Source organism: Typopeltis vanoorti, chromosome 12 (assembly GCF_054136105.1).
Source record: "Typopeltis vanoorti isolate ZY-2024b chromosome 12, IOZ_Tvanoo_1.0, whole genome shotgun sequence".
Taxonomy (NCBI): domain Eukaryota; kingdom Metazoa; phylum Arthropoda; class Arachnida; order Uropygi; family Thelyphonidae; genus Typopeltis; species Typopeltis vanoorti.
Window position 1 is genome coordinate 29,401,191 of NC_143560.1, and position 13,802 is coordinate 29,414,992.

The following is a 13,802-nucleotide window of genomic DNA, read 5'->3' on the forward strand; positions in this document are numbered from 1 at the left end:
CAGAGTCCCCTTTCACACAGAGTTAGTAAGACAATCAAAAACACCCATGTCCATGATTGGATTCGAACCCGCAGCCTCTTGGCTGAAGAGCGGATTTGCTAACCACTCGGCAAACTAAGAGAGCAATAATCTACTGCGACGTTTATAAGCTGCATGTCAATGATTAAATTATTTTTGATTTTCATGGCGCAAAGACAGCAAGGATCATACTGCTCCAGGACACAGGTTATAGATGTACATGTGGTGAACAGTTAGTAGGATAATCACAAACATGCATCTGGCGGGATTCGAACCTGTAGCTTCTTGGCTGGAGAGCAAATACGCTAACCACTCGGCAAACTAGATCAGTGAGTGATGGATCCAGCTTTCATGTTAAGGAGATAACAGTAGCATATATAGAAAAGATGAAGATAATTCCTTACAGTGACTATTAAAAAATTTCAGGAAAGAACCTTTTTCAGCTTAGGGAGGGTTATGATTCTAAAAATGACTACCCGAGTGGGTTCTTTGATCACAGAACAGTATTTAAAGAGCAAATACTATTGAAATTCTACCTCTTTATGTATGAAAAAATGAGACAGTTCCTAATAAAGGCACCGTTGCAAGTTTGTATGAATAATATTTCATTTCAAAAGAACAACGAGACTTTGTGCCCTTCGATTAGAAAACACCAAGTTCGACTCTCACGAGGAAGGAATCTTTACATGAGCTTTTCAATTCACGGTACAGACGCAGGGTTTTTCTCCCGGTAACTCGGGTTTTTTATGCCACATAGAGGCAATTCGACCAAGAGAATATATTCAATTTACAAATAGATATTGCTGTGGTTGGTAATGGTGGCGGTAGTTAGCGGTGGGTTCTCAAGAAAGTAGTGGTATCGTAGTTAGATGAATAATTAGAGCATATGGTGAGTAGTGTGTAGTGTAATGTAATACTGTGCTTACCAAAGATTAGTCCGACTCTTTTGGAGGTGTCAAATAAAATAGTAATAAATAATACTAAATTTGGTATTCTTATTCATTATATAAAGAATAAGTTATCATCAGAAATTATCACTTTCTTTCCCTTCAAATGGAACAAGTGTATTTAAGAGATATTAAGACTTCATTTGAAAACTATGTGAGCCTGTGTAGCTCAGTGGATGTAACGTTTGAAAACCACGACGCTTGGCCGCACGAAGGAAGGCTTGGTTTCGAGTCTAGTGGGCGACTAGAGGAAATTTTTCTAAGCCTTTTTTCGACCGGTTCCCGAGTTAGTCGATCTCTGGCACGGGCAAGCGGGTTTTTCCTCCCGGAAACTCGGGTTTTTCGTCCCGTAAACTCAAGAAAATCGACCGTAGAACCCACATTATTTCAGACATTAAATATATTGTGTTAGGGTTAGGGACCACGAGATGGCGGCACATTTGAGCCGTCTCTCTTCACTGTGTACCGCTTAATTAGTGATAGCCTTGGGCCATCTATCTCTGATTGGTACCAGTGGAGATTGAACTGCCCACTCACTCTCCAAAAGTTAGATAGGGATAAATGGCCTCGCCTACTCCCGTATACGGGAATAAAAAGGCGTTAGCTGATTTTTTTTATTTTTTTTTGAAAACTATGACATCTTTTCTGTTATTATGAAGCGTTGATCTCCAGAGCTAACCCCTGTGCTCTTTCATCTCTTCAATCTTCTATATTCAGGTAGCACCTATTCCATCTCATGGAAACTAACATATATCCAACCAAGTCCAAAAAAAGGAGACAAGAGCCTACGGTCCAATTATCTACAAGTTGCGATCACCTCAATCCTATTCAAAGTAATAGAGAAAGTAACAAATGGCCAACTTTTTCACTACCCTGGCCCTCACCAATTAAACAGCTACCACCAGTAGCGATTCCGCCAATACAGATCCACGGCTGATATCTTAGTCTACACCACCGAACTTGTGGCTTATAATCGTGTTTAGCGTCAAGGCCCGCTTTGAAAACTACCTTCCTTCTGTCTACTTGACATCCTCTGTAAGTGGATAGCCAGCTTTATCTCTGATCGTTCACTGCATATCTAGTAGCGGCGGCACCCTCTCTTTGAATTTGAAACCGGTACTCCTGTATCGGTTCCAAATTCTTCTTCCCTCAGGGCTCCGTTCTCTCATATACTCTCTCTCCCTCTCTCTTACACTCGTATATTAATGACTTACTCTCAATCACTAAAAATGCTATCCACAGCATTGCCGATGCTAGCGCTCTCCGTTCATCCTACTCCTTTAATAAATCATGAAGTTCCCAGACATCCTTTACATCAATATCACTGCAACCATTGCTCTAAACATTGATCTCCATACCATTCTTCAGTGGGGCAAGAATAACTTAGTCACTATCGATACCGCCAGAACGCATTCCTGCCTTTTCTTTCCCAAAAGGGATCTCAGCTCACCTTCCCTCAATAATACACACATCACCTGACAGGATGAATTCTCACTTCTTTAACTGACATTTACATACAACCTCTTTTGGCACAAACAAATCAATAGTTTCATCAGCGTCTAAAAAACTAGGCATTCTTTTATTTAAAGAAACTATTGTACACCTATCCATTAAGCTACTAACCCTATATAAATCGCAAATCCGACCGTCCATGAAATACTGTTCATGCATTTGAGGTATGCACACCTAAAAATTTCTTAAAAATTCTGGATGCTATCCAAAGAAGAGAAATTCAGCTCGTAGATGACCTGTCCCTCACAGGCTCACTTCAACCTATATCTCACAGATGCAATGTTTCAGTTCTGTGGCTCTTCTACACGTACTTTCATGTTCACTATCCAATGAATTGGCAAACATCATCCTTCTTCCTGCAGTTAGGCATGTTAAAACAAGAGCAGCTCTTTCCAACATTCCTTTATAACAAAACTGCAAATTCATCATACCTGCTCCTTTTCTACCTTATTTATTGCATCTACCTGTGTCATCTGGAAAAAGTCTTCCCTATGATGTGTTTCATAAAAATTTCAACACCAGCTCTTTAAGAAAAATGTCAATGGTTTCTTCTTTCTCAACTCACATCTGTACCTCACACACAGCTCTGATGTGCTGTAGTTTCTTGTACCTCTCGTGTATGGGATAAATAAAAATGTTTCTATCGTATCCCCAAGTTTTCGTCAATTAAACAACTTTTGAAATACACAAACAGTTAATCAGGAATCATTCTGCAGACCTCTCATCACTCGATCACTTGCCTCTGATTCTCTGCACTACATCCTCATCCCCAAAGACCCAGATAACCAGACCTGAGCACAGTAAACTGAATGTAGTTATATCAAAATTTTATCAAGAGGAATGATATCTCCGTTATTTCTGCTTGGAAATGTGTTCTTCAATAGCCAAGTAATCATGTGAACAACCCTGCCTTATTTAGTAATTACACCCTCTAAACTTTAGCTCTATCTACTACCAAGTTCCGGGTATCATCAATTTCTTGGAGTACAGTTCCCTCAATTCGATACACATCTTGTAATCTTTATATCATAAATGCATAACTTTATACTTTTACACATTAAATAGACATCCACTATATTTTGTCCATACTGTCTGCTTATTTAAATCATTCTGCAATCTCTCTACATCAGGTTGATTAACTATTACCCTATGCAACTTTGCATCATCAGTAAACAACTGAATATCCTTTCAAATTATTTCTTGATGATTTAGATACAAATTAAAGAGCAGTGATTCAAGCACCGAGCCCTGTGGCACACTACTAGTGACCTGCCTTCTGGATTCTTTTCCTCCATATATACTTTTTGGTATATGTGTGGATAATGGACAAATACCAGATACTACTTTTTGGTATCTGCCCATTAACCACATATTATTCCATACTACCAGTTTCTTCTCCATCCCGATTTGTTGCAGATTACGTATAGAGTTCCATGTGTTATCTTGTCAAACGCATTTGCGAAATCTATCAGTATTATTGTGTATTTCCCTTTATCTAACTCAGCTGTCACTATTATAAAAAATTAAAAGCTTACCAAGGCATGAGTGACCCTTCACAAAGCAATAGTTTCCCTACAAGAGTAGCATATTCTCATTCACTTATTCCTAAGTTCTCATTTTAACTAACATTTCAAGTATTTTGACCACCGGTGCTGAGATAGAGATCGGTCTATAATTTGCTATCAACGAATTTGATCCTCATTTATATAAAAAAATTATCTTTCCCTCCTTCCACTTTCATGTAGCCATCCTTCTTATGAAAAGGTCTTTTGCCCACATAACAAGATCCAACACTTTCATACCCATTCTCCTCTATCACATTATGCTTCAAGTAATTATCTCCCTATTTCCTTTCTACCATGTGATCTTTGCGCCTTCTAATTAATTTCTCTAAAGTTTAAGCCATCCACATAAAAATTACATGATTTGCATTCATTTTTACTAATCTGGTAATGCATGCCTTCCACATTATCCCTGGCTTATAACAGCAATCAATTTTACATTTTGTCATATTGGCCTTGATCTCAAGCCAGATTGCTTCAAAAGAACTGCCATCTGCCTTATTGATTCCTATTCGTGTGGACTACATTTTGTCTGCTATCAACAGCAATATGTCACCCTTTCTCCTGTCTACTGTATCCTTCCTGAAAATACTAAATCCATCACATGTTTCCCTGAAACTCTGTCATATGCTGTTATCCAAGTCCCAGTAATGGCTATAACTTTTGGGAAGTTGTATTAACCAATGCAGAAAACTTTTGTTCTTATTCTTGATGCTTCTAACATTAGTGTATAGAAATTCTACCATCCCTTAGGCTCTCAATGACCTTCACATCCTGAGTTGACTATTCCATTTGCTATTTTTGCCTGAGAGGCAAGATTCTTCATTTTGCTTTGTAGGTACCTTTACACACACACACACACACACACACACACACACACACACACACACACACACACACACACACACACACACACACACACACACACACACACACACACACACACACACACACACACACACACACACACACACACACACACACACACACACGTGTGTGTGTGTGTCTGTATTTTTTTTTGCGGTATTGTCTTTAATTTTTCTGACTTGAGCTTTTACATTCTCAGTGAACAAAGGTCTCTCCAGACACCTAACTGAATCCATATAAGTGTAGTTTATCAGCATTATACAAATCTTTTGGTCCATCAAACTCAGGCCAGAAGTCTACAAATTCCACAACGTTCCTTCTACCCAACCTAAAATCATAACTTGTATATTGTATAACAAATCATATTACTTGTATATCTAGTTTGTATTCTATATAAATTATTTTTCTGACATGCTAGGACAAAATGTCAGGATGAGATTGACTGAGCAAGGCTAATTAGTGAAATAGTGGTTTATTTAACGCACCAGTGAAATAGATGATCTATATCTGTTTGATGTTTTCATTATTATAGTAATTGTTTTTTAGAGATTAGTACTGCTGAATTTTGTTTTTGTTGTGTTTGTAATGTTTTATATTTTGTAGAAATATTGTAATATTCAAGTAGTACCGTCAAATGTCACCCAAACCTTACAACTACAATACAGCAGGAAGCAAAAATGAATCCTATTCTGAAAGCAAATTAACCTTTGAAATATATAGACTAAAACAAATTATTCACATAGGACCTATGGCAATGGAATTACAAGAAAGTTAGAAGCAATTAGAAAAATAAATGAAAGTCAACCATGTAGAGGAGCAATAAGGAGAAACAACAAAGCAGTAAGTAAGTAGGTAAGATATTATTTTGTTAAACCATCAGTTCCCAACTGGTGATACGCGAACCCCAGGGGATACGTGCTGGGCCGTTCAGAGATACACGAAAAATAATCAGAAATGGCGGAAAAACAAGTAAAGTAAACAATTTTACATTAAGATAAGCACTGAATAAAAGTGTCAGTATTTAAAACCAGCTATTTTAAAAACAAGGGGTACAATTTATAGAAATGGGTTAAAAAGGAGTATACAAGTGGGAAAGTATTGGTAACCACTTTGTTAAACAATCAGATTAGTAGAGAAGAATATAAAAGAGAAGGATGTTATATGGTATGACTGTTCTATTATAAACCGTGGGAATGATGAACCTTTTATTATTTCCAGATTTCAGATGCTAAAATCAAAAATTTACGAATGCACTTAAAAGGTAGAAAAGGGAAGTAAAAAGAGACAGACTAGTTCTTGTTGTGACAAAAGACATACCTAGCAATAAATATAGCATGAGAGAGCATATAAAATGAATGATGGAAAAATTGAGTGAAGAGTTAAAAAGTAAAAATCGTTAGTTTCTTACGAACATACTATAGTAATGAATTAAGATGAACAGCTATGATGATAATCGATTCGATGGATAGGATGTGAAAAAGGAATCGTTGCGACCTATTGGGTGTGTAGATTCAGTTTAAGGGGAAGAAAAAAGTATATACAATAGACCGTCTACACAAGAATGCCTCTGGTGTTCGAAATCCGGAGAAATTATTTGTTGGCCCTAATGAGATCTATTAGGGTGTACAGGGAAACTATATCATGTTGAGATGAATTGCAGAAATCTATGTGAAACAGTGACTAAATTATAAGCAAAAGTGCCAATGTTACGAATAGAATTAATCATGAACCAATATGTAGTTATAATCTCATGTATCCGTCTGTTTCTCTCTTACTATGTATGTTCAAGAAAATCTGTCACGTGAAGAATTAAATATGAGTAGAGATCTGAAACTTCTCCAACTGTTTAATGCAGACGAAAGAGGATGGGGATACAAGAAAAGAATGGTTGTAATTTACTATGTCTGTATACAAACAGCAAGAGTATCGGGGAATAAAGAGTTTGCCTTAAGGAATACTCTGTGATCTCAGATTGTTAGCATTAGTGCGACCTTGCTCTCAGAGATGTATGTATACCAACTTGTATCGACCACAAAGGATACAATATCTTTAAGAAAGAATTGACAAGATAAGAGAGGACATGATGTAATACTACTGATACTGGATGATTCGAGTCCACTTAGAACAGAACTTGCTCATTGAAATATAAACAAATTTCCTGCAGCAGAGAGTTTCAAGCTAACTGGTGTGAGCAGTCTGGCAAGATCAAATACATGGTAGGATATTGTTACAAACCTAGTAAAACCGCTACTGGTACTAACGAATTGCATCGCAAATCAGATGAGTGCTTAATGGGCATTCAACATGGTGACGCTAATTACCTGCCATTTGTTGGGTAGAAGTGAAATCTCGTGAGAAAATTTAAGTTTCGATCACGTTTCGCATGAGACACAACTTCATTAACCAGCATGTGGCATAAGTAATTTGAGATCAGAGATTGTTACATCTGATTATAGTAGCGTTAGAGAGTGATTCAATCGAAGGCGTTCTTGATGTGCATACAATTTAAGTGTGATCATGCTATACTGACCTGAAAAGTGTCGAATTATATGGATGTTTCATTGAGAAAAGTTCACATGCTGAACTACAAATCAGAAAGTTATGACTAAATGAGGTGGAAATTAAGTTCAATACCATGATGTCAGTTGTCATACGGAAAGGAAATCGGTAGTGCTTGACAAATATTATAAACCAGCGTTTCTCAACCTTTCTAAGCCCAAGGACCAGTAAAATGCCGAAAATAATTCTACGGACAATTAAGTTATGTAATTTTTTAAATGTATGTGGGGATTACCAACATTTACATATGCAACAGACAGATATACATATTACATTTACATACAATATTTACATATTACATATACATTTTACATTCACATAAACATTTTACATACACATAAACATTTAAAAATATATATGGAAACATAATTAAGTTGGAAGTAAACGATTAAAAGTGTATCATCACTGAGCAAAGTTTTAATTTTTATTAAACAAATAAAGGTATCAGGTTTGTTTAAGTTAAGGGATATTACATCCCATATTGTTTCTCAGTCGAATAAGAAACTCAAAAGAGTTTCATGCTGAATATAGAAATTATATAAAGTTCGGCGATTCCAAGCGTAAGCAAATACCTGGATAGCAGCAAATGACCCTTAAGGTAGTGCAAGCTGAGGCAACTGATAGCAAAGGTGGAGCAACCTCCGATCACTATTCTTAATATTTACCCATAACGTGAACTTAGCTCCTAGGAGCTGTATTAAATACAGCTCAGAGGGTGAGGATCGAATCCTTGTCCTTAGTATTTTCCCATAATGTAAAACAGATCTCCTAGAAATAGTGTTGGATTCAATATCTACTTAATTTGGATGATATTTTTCTTCTGCAAACCGAGTCTTTTCTCACGAATTTTTTCGTCAAGTCTTGTTAAAAGATTGGAATAATATTCCTCTGTTATTGGTATACCCTTCTGAAGATAATTAATAAACAAAATGCCTTTAGCATCTCAAAACACCATTGCCATGACGTTTTCTGCTGATGAAACCGACTTTGTGTTCTTTGGCGCAGAACAACCGGCTTCTCTCCACAGTTTTGACTACTTTTGGGATTCTGGTGTGTAATAGTGAAATCCAAGTCTCATCCATAGTAATAAATCGATGCACAAAATCAGTTTTATTCTTGTTAAAACGCTCCACGCACTGTTCAGAGATTTTCATTCGAGTGCGTTTTTTCTCTTCTGTGAGCAAGCGCGGCACCCATCTTGCGCAAAGTTTTTTCATTTGCAATTCTTCATGCAAAATATATCCTACACGTTCTATTGAAATGCCTATAGTTTCAGCAATTTCACGTACTTTGACTCGACGGTGATCGAATTCCATATAGTGCACTTGATCGATGATTTCTGGTGTTGTTATACTTTTTGGACATCCTTCATGTGGATCATCTTCAAGGCTGATACGGCCACGTTTAAACTTGGAAGCCCATTTCTTAATTGTCAAAAACGAAGGAGAAGAATGCCCATAAAACCTTTGGAAGTTTCCAAAACTTCGCTCCATACTAAGTAGACTTAAAGAAAAACATCTCCCTCTTCAGTATCCAGGAGTCTACAAGATCGTGTGTGAAATCATATTACGGTCAGAAAGCATAATCTGTCATTTTACGTATTGAGGAACACAGAGAGACATTTCCTACAATAGGACCAGAGCCAGTGCTCTCTCTCAAGCCACGTTCTCTTCTCTATTAACTCGGATGAAGGCCACCAACACCTCGTAGACTGGCCGCAAACTTCCAATTTGCATATGCGTTATGACGAGCTTGAAAGAAAGATAATCGAATCTAAAGAAATATCCCTTGATTCATCCCATATAAACAACAGCCTTAGCTACAATCTGTCTGACGCACACATTGTCACTATTCAGTACTGGCGTTCTCGTGATAACTCAAGCACGTAGTCAACTTCAACTGGAACTCCAGCACACATTCCTGTTCAAACAGTACTACGGTCTTTTATATTAGATTTGTTGATGTAATTTCATAATGTCTCTGTTATTTTTTATATAATTCTTTGTCTTTGATACCTGAAGAAGTTGATTTTTTTTCAACGAAACTAGTAGTATCTCAGCATTAAACTTTATTCTTTTTTTATTCTCGGTATTACAGTCATACAAACAAATTTATTTTTCATATATATATATATATATATATATATTTTTTTTTTAAACATAGATTTAATGACTTAAAAAACCGAGATAACTTATAAAGATTTTAATGAGAATAATACAACTAGTTTCGGCTTATAACAGGCTTCCTCAGGTATTCATAAAGGAAAATAATAGTAATAAACATTGAAGTATCTAAACCAACTGGAAATTACAGGTAAAAATTGCCACACATAATTGATACATAAAAAACGTTGTATTTCTTCAAGTGGCCAATATTGAATAACTGCAGCATGGCTATCTGGGATGTTATAACTCAAATTGTTGTTTAAGTGAACAGGGTTCAGCAGGATTTCCCTTGATTCTTCAATTTTCTCTTTAAGGACTTTAGCTAAAAAATTAGCTAAAGTCCGTAAAAAATATAATATCAGGACGTTCTTCACCACACTTTCTAAAATCCGTTCTCTAATCAGCCATCCAAAGCCTACTCATCACTAACTAAAATACCCAGGTGTATATAAATTGTGGTGCGATTGCAATATCCCTTATTTTGGACAAACTAACAAATCTATTGAACAACGTATAGAAGAGCATAAGAGAGACATCTCTTACAAAAGATCTCATGCAACTGCGTTATCCAGTCATGTTCCTTTTTCAAATAATCCTAATGATGATCAACAAAGCCACTCCGTTTGCTGGGAAAGATCAGAAAATATTTTTTGCTGTGATGATGAGTTTGAGAGAAAAATGGTAGAATCAAGGGAAATCCTGCTGAACCCTGTCCACTTAAACAACAATTTGAGTTATAACATCCCAGATAGCCATGCTGCAGTTATTCAATATTGGCGTTCACATGAGCCTGCACACACACACACTTGCAATAAACAATAGCACGCCTGTTAGAACAACTTGAAAAATACAACGTTTTTTATGTATCAATTATGTGTGGCAATTTTTATCTGTAATTTCCAGTTGCTTCAGATACTTCAATGTTTATTACTATTCTTTTCCTTTATGAATACCTGAGGAAGGCTGTTATAAGCCGAAACTAGTTGTATTATTCTCATTAAAATCTTTATGTTATCTCGGTTTTTAAAGTCATTCAATCTATGTTTTAAAATGTATCACAACAACCGAGTAAAAGCCTATGATCACACACACACACACACACACACACACACACACACACACACACACACACACACACACACACACACACACACACACACACACACACACACACACACACACACACACACACACACACACACACACACACACACACACACACACACACACACACACACACACACACACACACACATATTTAAAAATAGATTCGGCTTATAATAGACTTCATCAGGTATTCTTAAAGGAGGAGAATAGTAAAAAAACATTGAAGTATCTAAAAACTGGAAAATACAGGTAAAAAATCGCCACACATGTGTCTATGGAAAGTAATCTCGGTTTTTAAGTCATTAAATCTATTTTTAAAAATGTATCACAACAACCGAATTGAAGCATATAATCACACACACACACACACACACACACACACACACACACACACACACACACACACACACATATATATATATATAAGTCGCAACGAATCACAGATAGATATACGAGCAGTCGTATTAGTCTCAGTCAATTCATGCGGCACCCAAACGTTGAGTTTTGAAACATATCCCAGCTTGTGCAAATGGTTTTCAATGCTTGTGTGGGATATGTTCAGTACTGCACAAATCTGCCGCACTGTTTGCGACGGATTTTTATCGACGATATCCTTCACAATACTAGAATCAACTTCAGTCGGTCGACCGCCGCGAGGCGCATCACTGACGTCGAAATCTCCAGAACGGAATTTGGCTAGCCACTTTTGGCATACATTCTGTTAACGCACCATTCCCATATAAGATGCATTTTTTTATGGGCTTCCGCATCTCCTTTGCCTTTTCTAAAATAAAAAAGCAAAATATGCTGATAATGCACGTTCGAATCCCGCAGTGGGCATGGATGTTTGTGATTGTCTGTGAAAATACTAGTAGTGGTGGTGGATAGTAGATGGTGTTGGTGTAGATGTAGACGGTTGGTGGAGACGGAGAGTCGCAAAGTAGGTGCCCTCCCTCTATGAGTCTTTGGACTCCCTGGAGGTGTCTGATAATTTTTTTTTTAAACATTTTATTATTTCTCAGATAAATTACATATATTATATGAAGACAATTATGCATAACAAATACTTTCTCGTACATAATTTTTTTAAAAAATAATAATAATAACAATAACTGTTTACAACATACATTATTATCATGTTCATAATGGTCATTATTACAGATGTTTCGTAATTTTGTGATACGTACATTACATGCACTTGGTTACATATGATAAATCTTGGATGAGAACTAATTTCTCTGCTTTCATCCCCGAATTCGCACGCGCGCGCGCGCACACACATTACCCAATATATTACCCAATTTAGATTACCCAATTTAGGGTTATCATCAGAAACAATCTCATTTCACACGCAGACTCCTCAGCGCGCGCGCAACACACACACACACACACACACACACACACACACACACACACACACACACACACACACACACACACACACACACACACACACACACACACACACACACACACACACACACACACACACACACACACACACACACACACACACACACACACACACACACACACACACACACACACACACACACACACACACACACACACAAACTTGGACTGTATTGATGCATCGCTGAGCTGGAAGCCTGAACACGAATATATTGTGTTTCATTAAGTTTGTATGGTATAGGTGCGTGGTGCTTGTTCATAGTATGTCCTTAGAGCACTTTTCAGGTTATTGTAGTTTGTAAGATTTCTGTAATCGAAAGGTAATTTGTTTATCATGTCTGGGATGTAGAAGTTTCGCTTGGCCTGCCTTTACGTAGTGATAATTGTATTTATATGAGATATAATTAGTAGTCTGAGGTCTTGTTATACGGTATGAATTTCTGACTGTTTTGTAGTTGGCATCGAAATAATGTTTTAGTAGTGACATGAATGTTTTGCTGTCAGTATTTTGTGTTCTGACCTTGCAATGTATATTTTCATTTTGTAATGGAGCGACATTAATCTATTTAATTTGTAGGGTGCACAGAAAGCATACGTTGTTATAGCATATCTTAGTATATTTTGGCATAGTGCTTTGTATATTAGTGTTTTAAGGCGTATGGGAACTATGTCTTTTAACCTGTAGAGTTTGCCACTTATTGTTCGGAGTTTGTTGTGTAGATGGTTTATGTGGCTATTCCAGTTCATATCTGCATCGAAGTAAATTCCATGGTATCGTATTGTTTCAACCTGAGTGAATGTAGTGGTTTTGCTGTTCTGTGTGTTTTTTATGTTGGAAAGTGGATGTCGGATGGTTATATATTTGTTGTCAACTGGTCGAGTCAGTGGATTTCTGAATAACACTAATTTTGTCTTTAATGGGTTTTAGGTGTATGGAGTTTTTCGTGAGCCCGTCTATGATCAGATTTATGTCCTGTTGCATATTTGTTTGGGCTATGCGTGAGTTATTGTGGATGGATATTATTGCTGTATCGTCTGCGTATTGGAATATCTTACCTTTGAGCGGTAGCTGATTAATATCGTGCGTATAAATGTTGAATAGAGTTGGGGAGAGTACAGCTCCCTGTGGTACTCCACAGGTTACTGTTAGCTTTCTGCTTCGGTTTGACCCGATACGTGTGATATGCTTTCTATTTTGAAGGTAGTTTATAAACCACCTGTGAAGAGGCCCATCTATTCCAACATGCCTCAGCTTTTCTAACAAAGTTTGATGTGTAAGTGTATCGAATGCTTTAGTTAGATCAATAAAGACTACCACTGCAATTTGTTTTTGTCTAAGGCGGTATTACCATATTCTGTTTTGGGGATAATATGAAAGATCGCAGTGTATGCTGTGAGTTTCTTCAGTATGATCCGCTCCATAATTTGATTGATAATTAGTAATGTTGCTATTGGTCTGTAATTGCTGATTAAATTTATTTTTCCATGTTTGTATATGGGTGTGATTATGGCGGTCTTTAGCATACTTGGTATTTGTCCTGTTTTAAATATCTTATTTATTTATTTTTGTAGGATAGGACTTAAACTAGTTGCATGTTGCTTTATAACTTTAGGTCTGATACCATCAATTCCTGGGCTTTTGTTTGGTTTGA